The sequence below is a fragment of the Triturus cristatus genome, chromosome 3_1 (genome assembly GCF_964204655.1).
Source record: "Triturus cristatus chromosome 3_1, aTriCri1.1, whole genome shotgun sequence".
NCBI lineage: Eukaryota > Metazoa > Chordata > Amphibia > Caudata > Salamandridae > Triturus > Triturus cristatus.
The window spans coordinates 924,245,081-924,258,759 of NC_140583.1; the positions used below are offsets into that span (position 1 = coordinate 924,245,081).

The 13,679-nt window shown below is 45.4% G+C and overlaps 1 long non-coding RNA gene across 1 annotated transcript in view; it reads left to right on the forward strand.

Annotated features, from left to right (window-relative positions):
* Window positions 1-10,201: 10,201 nt before the first annotated feature.
* The window catches only part of LOC146861282 (uncharacterized), a 72,562-nt gene continuing 69,084 nt past the window's right edge, over window positions 10,202-13,679 (forward strand). The window contains exons 1-3 of the long non-coding RNA XR_014979239.1: window positions 10,202-10,453; window positions 10,590-10,657; window positions 10,766-10,809. This is a non-coding gene — a long non-coding RNA (uncharacterized LOC146861282). The remainder of the gene's footprint in view (window positions 10,454-10,589; window positions 10,658-10,765; window positions 10,810-13,679) is intronic.

A 13,679-nucleotide genomic window follows, 5' to 3' on the forward strand; every position in this document is an offset into this window, starting at 1 on the left:
ATAAGAGGCACAGCGGTGAGGGTCTTTTCCCAGTTTAGGTATTACCGAGATCTTTTAGTTTTCTGTCCAGGTGTTTACCAATTTTGTTGCCCTGCGTATAGGATAGATGCCGTAATTTAAGAAGTGTGAACTCCGCCCTATTAGTATAAATAGCCCGGAGTTTACCTCTGACCACTGTCAGGTTGCGTAGGGTTTGTCTAGTGGGGTTCAGTTTATGAGTATTTCGAAGAGAAGACAATTCCGCCTCTAGTTGTTCCCTCTCTCTGGTACGCTGCCTATTTAGTGCCGCATTGAGAGCGATACACTTTCCTCTAAAAACAGCCTTAAATGTATCCCAGTTGGTATACTCCGATGTCTCCTCCGGCTTATTAAGAGAAAACAATTCAGTAATGGTTTCTCTTAATTTGGTACAAGAATCCTTGTCCCGAGCCAGTGACGCCGGGAAGTACCATCTGGGGGAAGTCGGGGTGTTCCCATACCCAGTGAGAAAGATAGAAAATAGGCTATGATCCGAGACTGACATGGGAAATATCTTGGCCTCCCGTAGGGTACCCTGTAAGGATTAGCCAATAAAAATGTAATCTAGTCGGGAGTAAGTACGGTGAACATGTGAGAAGAACATGTCATCTCGGGTTTGGGGATAGAGAGTTCGCCAAGTGTCCAAAAGACCCAAGTCCTGTATACGCCGCTGTGTGTCCAAGGTGAAAGAGCCCATATCAGAGTGTTGTAAGTGTGTACTGTCTAGCTCTTTCTGCCATATTAGATTGAAATCCCCCATAGGAAACATTGGCCCTTCCACAAAATCTGTTAATTTACCCAGGAGTGCTTGAAGGAAGCCTGTCTGACCAGTTTTGGGGGCGTATAACGCTACGAAGGTACACACTTTCCCTCTCAAACGTCCCTTAACCATGACCCAACGGCCATCTTTATCACTCTGGACCCCCGTCGGATGGAATTGTATAGAAGAATGAAACATGAGTGCCACCCCCCTGTGTTTCATGTGCGCTGAGGACCTGTAGATGAGTGAAAAATTTTGTGTTTAAGGCGTGTGTCCTCAGCCCTGGCTAAGTGGGTCTTTTGCAAGGCCACTATATCCAGGTGATGGTCGATAATGTACTTCCATATTTTTTGACGTTTTGGGGGGAGTTAAGACCTTTAACATTCCAGGTTCCAATAGTGATCAGCATTATGTTATAGGAACAAACTACTCCTCTCTAAGGACTCCGACAACTCCATCCTACCCCTGATCTTTGCCTGTCTCCCAGGTGCCGTGATGTGCCATTGTGCGTCGACATGGATCAAAGAGCCCCCGTCTGTCATTGTTAAAAAGCCGCCACCACGTCCCTCCCTCTCCCCGCCCAAAACCCCTAAAAGGAAAAAACCCAATATGAACAAGTAAACAATCCAAAAACCATTGCTAGGTCGCCTTGTGGGGCTGAAACGCCCCTACATGGACCAGGGGGGACAACAGGTCCGAGGACCCAGTCCACGCCCATCCTGGCAAGTTTCTCAAATGTGAATCATCTTTACAATACTGAAACTCGGGCCATTCTATAGGACCATATCTAAGAGAGCAAATAGAGCGTTTCCTGTCAGCTATCACCGGCGTCCTCTACGTGTACTCGTTGCCCAAGTGGAAGTGGATTTTGCGCCCAGGAGGGGTCTCCGCTTCTGCCTTGAATGGGGCCATCCTCCTCGGGGGGAGGCCCAGGAGCTCCAACCCTTCCTTTAGTTCAATGATGTGGCGTCGCTTGTTCTGGAACTCAAAACTGAGCCCAAATGGGTAGGTCCACCGGTATCTGATGTTGTCAGCTTGTAGTTTAGCGGTGACAGGCCTGAGCGTTTGTCTTCGTGCCAATGTAGATGGCGTGACGTCTTGATATATGGTACAGGAATGATCCTGAAAGGAGATAGTGTCTTTCGATCTAGCCGCCTGTAGAACCGCCTCCTTGACCTTATAGGAGTGGATCTTCGCTAAAACGTCGCGGGGTCTGCTCTTATCGCCATTCTGTAAGGGGCCCACCTGATGGATTCTGTTGAGCTTTATCTTGAGGGTCTGGGGCCTCAGGATCTCCGCGAAGAGTCCCTCTATAAAGGCTCCTAGGTCTGACCCTTCCGCACCTTCCTCCAGATCCCTGACCCGAATGTTCTCCCACATCGCTCTGTTTTCAAGATCCTCCACTTTGAGTTGCGTCTGTTGTAACTCCTCCTTAAGAACACGAACATCTTCGCGTAGCTCGGTGGTGTGCTGCTCTTGTTCCTGGTGTTGCGTCTCCAAGTCCAACACTCTAGTGCCCACAGAGTCCACATCATGTTGGAGAGAGGTCAGGCGGTCCGTCAGGTCAGATCGCATTTGGTCAATGGAGGTTTTGATGTCCTGACAGAGCTCGGTGCGTAGCTCAGTTTTAAAGTCTTTAAGCATGGCCATTAGATCTGTCTTCGTGATTGCCATGGTTGCCCTTCTGTGTCTCCTCTCAGCGTCGGACGCTTGTCAATGGACGAAAAGAAGTCTGATAACTTGTTGGTGATCTTGCTCGTCCCCTTCTTTGGCGGCATAGGGATGAGGCCCCACGAGTCTTCGCAGCTCTGTCTAAGGTATTATAGAAACTCTGGGTTTAGCCTCAACTGGGACACAGGGGAAGGCGCGAGAGGGGTCTACCCTGCTTCTAGGCCTTCCCTTAGATCAGTAGCAGGTCCACTCCGGGCCCTCTGCAGGTTCTGGTGGTCAGTGTCGGGGCGCCGCCACGAGCGCCATGTTAGGAGGTGGGTGCCATGTGGGAAAGAGGTACTTTGGGTTTGAAGAAGGCTGCGTTTAGTATCCAGCACAGACCGGAGTATCAAAGTAGGAGAGGCCTCCAGGAGGTGTAGGGGTGCCTCATTACAGAATGTGAAGCCATGAGTCAGGGAGGCAGATGCAAAAGAGAGTCCCGTGCAGGCGTATCCGTGGTCGTGCAGGCTGGGAGACCACATGTGCTGGGAAGTGCACATGGGGGTGGGGTTTAGTCACTCGGTCCTGAGCATTTTCACCGACAGACTCGTGGTGGTCACAGAGGGGAAATCGCCACTCTTCCCCTCAAGCGCTCTCTCCCCAATTACGCAGTCATGTATCCGCATGAAAGGTAGACATTTAATAAAGTTCGCTGCCATATGAAGGCATTGCGGCCGCCATGTTAGAGTCAGGCAAATATGCTGTAACGCCCCGCAGTTTCCACCTCCTCCAGGGACCCCCAGCGCGCCTTGTGGGGCTCACTGCTGTTATCCTCAAGGCACCGGTGTGCCCGTAGAGAGTCCGCAGACGCGACGTTGCTCCGAGGGGTCGGGCCATCTCTCGTCACTGGCAAGCTCCGGCCGCCATCTTGGCCCTCCCTGGTTTCCCCTCTGGGAGAAGTCGCAGCTGAATAAAGCCCGTGCAGGCACTCCGGAGACAGAAAATTACCCTCCACCGGCACCGCACATCATCCGACGCTGGTAGGTTCTGTTTTCGGATGATTCTGCCTCGGGGAGCTGCTGAAAATTGGCCAGAGAAAGCGCGTGGACCAGGAGCCGAGACGGTCTACGTCTGCTCGGCCATCTTGCCCGGCCACGCCCCCAATAATGATATTTTTAACAAAATTAATTACATTTAATATACATTTTAACCAAATATAACAAATGAACTTAATTAAAAAACATATAAAGAGACAAACATAATAATTTTTATATATTCATATATTTACTTAAAAATAATTTATTAACTATTTCCTTTATTTGATTTTGAAACTTTAAAATTATATGACCCTGGCCGTGGGCGTCTCATACAAGAGCCTAACCCAGCTGCAGAAATTAGGACCGAAACCCAATCCTTGGAGTACGATGAACAGATATGGCCACTTGATACTATCAAAGGCCACTGATGCGTCCAACGCCATCAATGCCATCTGTTGGGTCTCAGTATACCATTAGTCATGTGCAACACCCCATAGAGTCTCCGCAGATTATACCGGGTACTTCTACTGGGCATAAACCCTGATTGGTCTACGTGGACCAATTCCGTAATGTCAGACACCAACCTGTCTGCCAGGGCCTTGGCCAGGACTTTGGCTTCTACATTGATGAGGGAAATAGGGCAGTAGGAATTACACTTAATGGGGTGGCTTCCCGCCATTATGAATCACCACTATCGTCGCTGCCCTCTGAGCTCGCGGCAGCTGCCCTATTTCGCATGCCTCCAGCAGCAATTCTCGGAGCGAAGGTAGTATGATTGAGGCCTCTCGCTTGTATATCTCTACCGGGAGCCCACTGGGACCTGATGCTTTCCCGGATTTAAGTGAGCCCAGAGCGTTGCCCAGCTCTTACTCTGTGAGGTCTGCCTCAAGCCGCTTGTATGCCTCCGGGGACAACATAGGCAAGGCAAAATCTCTCAGAAATTATGCACAGTCCTCTTCTGACCTTGTACAGACTGGTGCATAAACTCGCTCAAAATGCATAGCAAAGACTTCTGCTATATTATTCCTGGTAGATTGAAGCCACCCCGTCTCGTCATACACCCCAATCACCCAGGTTCTATTCCGATGGCAGCGTTCCAGCCATGCCAGGATCTTCAGGGCCTTGTCCACAGCATCATAGACTCGATGTTGCATCACTAGCTCGTAAGCCCACGCCTCACCAACTACCAGGGCCCTAAGGTCTCACTGTCTCAGTGCTAGCCTATGGCGCAATTCCACACATGAGGTCGTCTCCCTCCATCTGACTAATTTCCTGCTCCAGTTGACGGATCTGCAAGGACTCCTCCTTTTTCTGCGCTCCCATCAGCGCCGGTGCCTGTCCCCTCAATACTGTCTTATAAGCCTCCCACATATAATGTGTGACTCTACAGACCCTTTATTTTCTTTGAAATATAGCTCTGAGTCCTCCCTGAGCTTGTCCCCAATTGTTGGGTCATTGAGATGCCAAGGGTCTATCCTCTGGAATGCGGCTTTATCAACTAACGGGCCTCGGAGAGTAACACACACTGGAGAGTGATCCGAAATTCCCAGTGTCATTTATTTGGAGTTAAGAAACTCCCCCACCTTATCGTTCCGGGTAAAGAAATGATATATCCTGGAGAAGGACCCATGTTCTGCCGAATAAAAGGTGTAATGCCTTAAGGATGGATTGTGCGCCCGCCACAGGTCTACCATAGAGGTGTGGTGCCGCGGCCAGGGCGACTGACTCCAGAATCTGGGGATCACTGTTCGATCCCCGGCGCCGGAGGCAGATTAGCCGAGCACCATGTGACTCTGGGCAATAGCTTGCTTAATCTTCCCAATGGCCCCCAGCTCCTAGAGACCCTTACGGGTGATTGTTCGCGCTTTACAAATGTGGATTATTATTATTATTACCATACCCATTGCAGTGACGAAGTCTGCCAGACCTCGTTCCCTATGCCTGCCAGTCCGGGAACCAGACCAGTCCATTTCCGGATCCATAACTGCATTAGTGTCCCCACCAATAAGGAGGACACCCAGGGGAAGGTTTGTTATAAGAGAACTAAACTTCGGGAGGGTCACTGAGTGGAGACCCGGCGGTATATAGCAAGAGCAAAGGACAATCAGGCGCCCCTCCCACCTGCCCGCTGCCGCAACTAAGCATCCTGCATCATCCGTCCATGTGTCCGTTATGACAAGGGACAATGTGTTACATATCAGGATTCCCACCCCGTGTCCCGAAGGTAAAACCCTAGTGGGCTATCATTTTGTAACCAAAGTGGTCTGAGACCTTACACCTATTTCCCTTCAAATTAGATTCTTGGATCAAAACTACGTCTGGGTAGTGCCTCTTAATGTGTTGCATAACTAAGGTGCGCTTGATCTTGTTCCCAAGACCATTTACATTCCACGTTCATATCTGCATACTGGCTGGGTCTCCCATGGTTACGAATTGTGCCTACTTTAGCGGGGTGCGCCCTCGCTGTTAGAATAGTCTCTATGTCAACCTCCAAAAACTGGTGGATATCAAGGTCTCTAGCATAAGGCCCCTACCCCCCAAACAAAATAAACAATCAACCCAACACTCCCTCCCTGAAACCCTGCTGAGTGAATCCCCAACCGCCCACCTCCCAAACATGCAGAGTGCCTGTCACCCAAACTATGCAGAAAAAAACATTTCTGAGGAGCCGTGAACCAGCCTCCAGCGCCAAGTATCCCATGTTTGCTGACGGAGACTATAAGCCTGTAAAATGATGTTCAAAGGCCCTCTGCAATGACAACCCACACGGCCCAACTGTATTCCTAGACAAGAAAACACAGGACAGGTGGGCCATGCACTACGGCAGTCCATTCAAAAATTGCAGGCCCCCTGTACCAGGAGGCACCATGTCTCGTGTCCTCCCTCCCAGGACCCACTGGCCCCTCAATAGTGTTCGCAAAGGAGTGCAGTTCAATTTCAGCAGAGTAAGGGGTGCCCCACTAGTCTGTTCATTGCATCTGGCCACCGGATGACCGCTCAGTCTCATGGTCCAGCTACTCTCGGCTCTGCCCTCCTTTGCAACAGACAGTTCGCCAGCCCTCCAACCAGTCACTTGCATCCTCAGGTGTGTCGAAGAAGTATGCTTTCCCTCCGTCTAGAATTTTAAGCCTGGCTGGAAAAAGCATCATGTATTTCACACCTTGTTCCCGAAGGGCTTTTTTGACGGCATCAAAGGTGTGCCGCTGGTGTTGAATATGCAGCGTAAAGTCTGGAAAGAAGCGGATGGTAGCATTTTCGTGCCAGAGGTCACCATGCCTTTGTGCCGCATGCAGGATAGCATCCCTATCTCTGAAATTCAAGATGCGGGCAATGATTGTACGCGGGGGGGCTCCAGGGCCCTATGAGCACGTTCTACTGAGAAAAGGTTCAATAGGCGTTTGGGCTTTAGGTGATTTAGGATTAGGTCCTCTAGGAACAAGTCCGTTGACGGTCCCTCCATACCCTCCAGCACTCCCACTACGCGAATATTATTGCGCCGGGCTCTCCCTTCCCGGTCTTTAAGCAGGGCGTAAATGTCCGATTGATTCTTTGAGAGAGTGGCAACCTGGTCCTCAAGACGTTTAGCTTTAGACTGTAGGCCCCCTATGTTTGCCTCCGCCGTGGAGACCTTCCCAGAGATTTTGCGGAAGTCCGATAGGGGAGAGGGACCACACCCCTGCACTCCATCTGGGCAGCTAAATCTCAGCAATAACCAGTGCCTCAATTGTTTCCAGGCCACAATGTATTGAGGATTCCAGGATCCATTCTAGGGCCGCTGTTGATCTCTGCTGCAGGGGAGCAGCTTGAGGATAGGCCTCCGCCTACAGGAGGGCGCCATCTTGATATTGTGAGCCTCCGGCCTCAGCTCGCTGTCTCTCGGTGTTCTGCACCTTTCCACGAGACCTGCTCCAACCTCACTATCACCGCCCTGCCTCTGCCACACTGTTGCTTGTAACCAGCCTGCTGGGCTGCGGATTATGTCGGATGTACGGGCAAATGCGCTGTCTGCTAGCGCAGCACGATTAACTAGCGGCCATCTTCCACGGCTGCTAGCCAAGCCCCCCTGAATAAACTAAACACTTCACATTTTTAATTAAATTTATTTCCATAATTAACATAATTGATAATAAATTGAAAAACATCTTACTAATGAAAAAAAACTAAATATTAATTGAGTACACAAGCTTTAATACTCTAATATCCACAACACACACCTACATTAAACTATAAAATAAATAGACACAATTATATATTATTTTTTTAAAGAAAAACTATTCCTATTAACAACTAATAAGTAAATAACATTTTATTTAATACCCACCCTTTACCCCTTCAGAAGTAAAAACAAAACACAGAAAAATAAATATTTACCCAAAATAGATGTCAAATAATTAACAACTATTTAATAATTAATTAAACACAAATTCCTTCCCACCCTTTACTCCTATAAACACCACAACACACACATACAATTAATTACACAATTACCATAATTAATTAGCAATCAATAATTGAAATGAATTAACAACTAATTAATAATTCATCAATGAAAAGTAATTTACTTCCCATCCTTCCCACCCTTTACACATATTAAAAACTACCATACACAAATATAATTAATTATTCAATAACCAGAATTAATTACAAATTAATTAAAATTAACAACCAATTATTATAAATTTCTTCCCACCATCTACTCATATAAATACCACAACACACACCTACATTTAATTATACAATTACCATAATTAATTACCAATTAATTTACTTAATTATCAACCAATTATTAATTAATTAATAATACATTTATTTATTTACACATTTAACACTATAACATCTCAATTAAACAAATATTAATAAATAAAAATTAATTCATACATTTATTATAATTAAATTACTTCCCACCCTATTCCCCTATAAACCCACAACCCATTACGCAACTAAAAACGCTAAATTCAAACACAAAAAATGTAATGAATTTAATATAATTAAAAGACTTCCCACCCTATTCCCCTACAAACTCACAGTCCGCTACGGGACTTTAATAACTACAGAAAATGTAACGCATATATTAAAAATACAAACAAATCTTATTAAAAAAACCATACATCATATACATATAAAATATATACTAAAATACATAACAATAATAAAAAACAATATTTTAACAACTATATTTTTGCAAACGATATTTAACACTTCGATATTTTTAAAAACGATATTTCTTACCTTAAGTCGATATTCTTGACCACGAAATTCTTGCTGTCGATATTCCTGACCCACGATATTAATAACTTGATATTTGTGCAACTCGACATTTTGTACTCAATATTCTGTCTCTGCACCGACAGCCATCACCCCAAGTCCCCGAGGGACAACATCCCGTTAGGTCAGTTCCTGCGCTGCAACTGCGATATCCTGCATGAATACGATCTCCAAGTGAAGGAACTCTGGACCACCTTGTTCACCTGCAACTACCCCCGAAGAATAGTCACCCGTGTTACCACCTTCACACCATCTGCCAACCGAATCCAAAGGATTGTCAAGAAAAACTGGTTCATCCTGAAACAGGGATCCTGAACATTCCCAAACTGAGGTTTGCATTTAAACGCACACAGAATATGAGGGATCTTCTTAATCATTCATGGACCACACAAAACACCTGAAACTAACCAACCTACCCCATGAGTATTATCAAAAGTGAAAGGATATTACACATGTGGCAGTTGCACAGTGTGCAACCTTACAAAAGCAAGTAAGGAAGTCAATCTGGGTGAAACTTGTCCATGGCTACAAAGAAACCATACCAACTTTAACACAAAAAACTGCATAAACCTGAAAACCTGCCCATGCAACCTACGCTACATTGGAATGACCACAAGACCTATAAATACCAGAATTATGGAACATCGCAACAATGTTCGGTGCAAACGCATCACAACCAACATGCAACCTATTTTGTTAATAGCAATCACACACGGGAAGACTTAAAATTGACTATTTTGGAAACCAGCCATCGATGGGACCAGCGATCGCTATTTACGAGAGAACAACAGTAGGTTTTCCATCTTAGGAGCCACACACAGGGTTTAAATGATGAAATCCCCTGTCACAAATGCAACAGATGACTTTACACATATTAGGATTGATTTATAATACTTAGATTCCATAGAATAATCCTCCACTTATATGATACATTTATTATTTACATGATCATAATGACTCTCTGGCATTAATTATGGATGATCGAGTGGGATTATCCTTTTGGAACCCACGTCTGACATTATCATGACCTGGGACATAATAACAACATCCTCTCACTAATAAGTAATGGGACAAATCAGTTGTGTATTACAGCGACCAGCATTGCGGGATGGGACACACCAATGATGTCCACTCCCCGCCTTCATCTTACACAATTGGAGTAGAATCTCCCCCCAGGACGTGCAACTGACATAACCACTCTTAGTTTGCCATAACAAAGGGCACTGACATTTCCAAGATGGCCGCCATTATAACAAACATCAGCAGTACCGCTCTCATCTATCCTCTCCAGTGTGACCACCTTTGTAAAAATACGGGCATCGCGATTTTTCCTTCCTGCCCCAATATGGCTGCCAACGAGAGCACCCAGGCATATAGCAAGCCACACACTACCGTGGACTGCCCCCCTTGACTATTAACTCACTAGAGGAATCACTTTCCCATCGTGGTGGGAGTTTTTCCCTGGAAGGAGTCCATATAATGATGTTGCTCTCTAAATACATTGAGGTCAATGCATGTGTAGGCTTAGTTATTCTCCCTCTCTAATATGGCCGCCAGCTAGAGCAATCATTGGCATTGCCACATACAAAATTGACACCAACCGCACTCGTGAGTAACTTCAATGTCCCCAGCCTTGCTTGATGCACCTCACCTGCGGCTCGAACTTGCTTTAAAATATCGGAGACATCCCAGATCCCCGACTTCCAGGAAGGCAGGGAGAGGGGTAGGTCTGACGCTACACTCCATGCATGAGACCTTGAGTATGGCCAAAACAAAGGTCGTTTGGTGTTCGTGAGTACTCGTACAGCACCCTGAGGAGCTCATTCCAAATAATTACTCCTGATTGTTTGTTGTTCCAGACTGACAACCGCAGTAATTACGCAGTCCTCTGCCATGACCTAAGGCACACGTAGGCCAACTATTGGAGGTAAGAGTTGCCGCAAACCCTTTTTGAGGAATTACGTTTGTCAACGCTAATACCTGATATATCATGTTAAACAATTAATAATAATTTATTCTATGGTTGTCTTCTCAGTTTTTTCTCTTTAATCTCCAGGTTGGATTAGGAAACATGATGGGGTGAGTATATTACAGGTACTTTCTTGACCATATGCATAACCACTAGGGCATGTTAAATATGAATGCACCTTGATACTCTCTCTGATTTAGGGCAGGGTATACACATCTCTGGTCCTGAAGAAATGCCGCGGATCCCCCTGGACCACGAGGGCATTATACATGTGGACCTCACTGAGTAATACCAAACTGCCATTTCACATCAATTACCAGACATTTGTGCTTCATAATTTCGAGCAGACCGTCCTCCTTTTATTTCTTTTAACCTTACCAAACGGACCTCCAAATAAACCTATCGCTGGGCACCCTTTAGGTAGTTTTGGCACACCCACTCATCAGCTCTGCACACCCGCATGCATCATCATGGCTGTTTTATTTAGAAGATCAACGACCAATAGCCCTCTTGCCGGGCACGTGGAGCATTGCAGCACCAAATCCATGAGGAGCACAAAGCCTGATGATGAAGCATGATACCCACATGGGTGTGTGAGGGTATTACTTCCTATTAAGGAAGATTCCCCTCACCATTACCTATACTAACCGTTCTCTTAACTCTTATCTATATAGGAACAAGAACCCCGTTGCTGTTATAAACCATAAATGACCCACTTAAGTCTTTTTCTATCCTGCCTACATGTTTTCTAGTTCTTCCAGAATGTGACTGGGAATGTTACTTAGGATTTTTCAGTGCCTAGCAATAAATTCTTGTTCACTTTAGTGCTTGTTAAGGGCAAAGCTTTTTGCTTTTAAAAATGTTTGTGCTGGTGCCAAATCATGGCTTGGAATTTGAACACTATTCAGCTGTTTTACAAGCCTTTTGCACCACCAGTGCGTTACTTATAATGACACGCCGGCAGTGCAGAGTGCAGACCCATATCTACGAGGCTACTCAAAACCACTTTGCATGGCTTTTCATGGGCTCATAGCTATGGTGTAAGGCAATTCAGTGCAAGTCGCTGTGTTGCCTTATACTGTGTAAGGGAGGCATTCCAAAGGTGTTGCAGTGGGTGTTTCCAAGCAACACCTATGGGTTTTGATGCATTCCAAGATTTACCAGGATCTGTAAACCTGCGAATGCATCAAAACTGTACGCCTCCCCAAGGCAGGCGTAACGAGTAGAATTATGTTTATTTCTCCTTGTTGTTTTCCATGGCCCAGATTCACAAAGGTTTAGCATCCGGTTAGCATAATTTTTTTAAAGCACACCAGACGCTAAACCTGCTTAGGGATTAGCACACCAACGCAAATTGGTGTTTGTGTTGGTTTGTATGGAAAAGTAACGCAAAGCAGCGCAAATCGCTGCTTTGCATTACTTTGCGTCAAGGAGGCGTTACATGGGTGGTATATGGGCATTCACATGCAACCACCCATGCTTTTTGACCCAAAATCCTATCGGCTAACATTAGTAGACAGGGTTTAGCACCAAAAATGTATGCTGCTGAAAAGCAGGCGTTAAGAGGAGAAATGTTTTCATTTCTCCTTGCTTTTCCGACTTTGCATATGTACTGCACTGTGCAGCATACATACAACATGTCTAGCCATAGAATTTTGTACAGGAAGGGTAGGGCCACTGCAGCCTGCACCACCCAATGCCACTGCCAGTAACTGTGCCAACGCAACTACTAACCATCGCACTCCTATAAGTGTGTCAATTCAGACTATCCCAGGCCACCGAAAGCAATAAGAATGGCGTGCAATATTCTGAATTGTAATTTTTAATGTATATAAAATTATTGCACACCGGCTCAAATGAAGCACTGCTAGCACTATGGTGCTAAGGTGTATGCTTGGCGCAGAGCAGCAAAAATCAGCTCCGGCACTAGGGAGAGGGGAGGGCCATAATGTAGATATTTCCTGCCACGCAACGCAGCGCAGTGCAGCATTTTTGGCTTCTGCGCTGCGTTCCGTTATCTTTTTTGAGAATCTGGGCCTTAGAGTTCAACACATCTCCCGTCATAGTTTGAGCATTTTTAACACACATGTCATAAATTTCATAAATGCTCGGTCAGAATTTTTTTTTTCTGTGGATTTTCCGTTTCCGCCCACCTCTAAATGGGACCCTATTTTCATCAATGGTATGGAACAAAATGCACTGGGGGAGGAGATTTTTACTTTAAGTACATGTGAGTAAAGTTTGAAATGTGATTAGGTGCCATCTGAGTGGTACTTGTGCATGTCCTACTGGATATGAAGACTTCCTTTGAAAACTTTTTCTTAGTCTCAACTCTCACGCCAACATTGGGGACTGAATTTCTTGCTCAATCTAGGTCAAACTGCCATTTCAGCCCATCTGCAACAATAGGCACCGGGGGAGTAAAGAGATTTCAGTCATCAGAAAAGATAATATTGCTACTTTCCTGTTATTTGAGAAGGGGCTAGTCAGGGAAAGCTGATTTATGGCACTACTTTTGGAATTTTTCCCGACAAAAGTGATAATATCACTCCTGCATAAACTCGGCTTGGCATTTTTTGTTTAAATACAAACTTATCAATTGCCCGCATAAGCAGTCGCCATAACAGTGTTTATTGATGCACAAACATTTTTCAGTACATGTACATTTTTTCGGGCCTGGGAATAAATTATTTCTCTTCCTGCCTTTAAGGTCAGTTTATGTGACACGTTTTAAGTATTTCATCCAGACACCTGGCTACATATTAACATGTATATACATATACAACGTCTAACAACATATGCAAAAACATAAATTATGAAGTCAGAAGTGGGTGGAGGCGGGTAAACTGACCTTGTCTCCCCTTTTCAGTACCTAGTGAATAGATTCCATTCTGGATAACCCCTGATGAAATGGTTCTCCTGTGTTTTGTAAACATGTCTGAACAATAGTGGATGTGAAATGTTTGTTTACCACACAGCT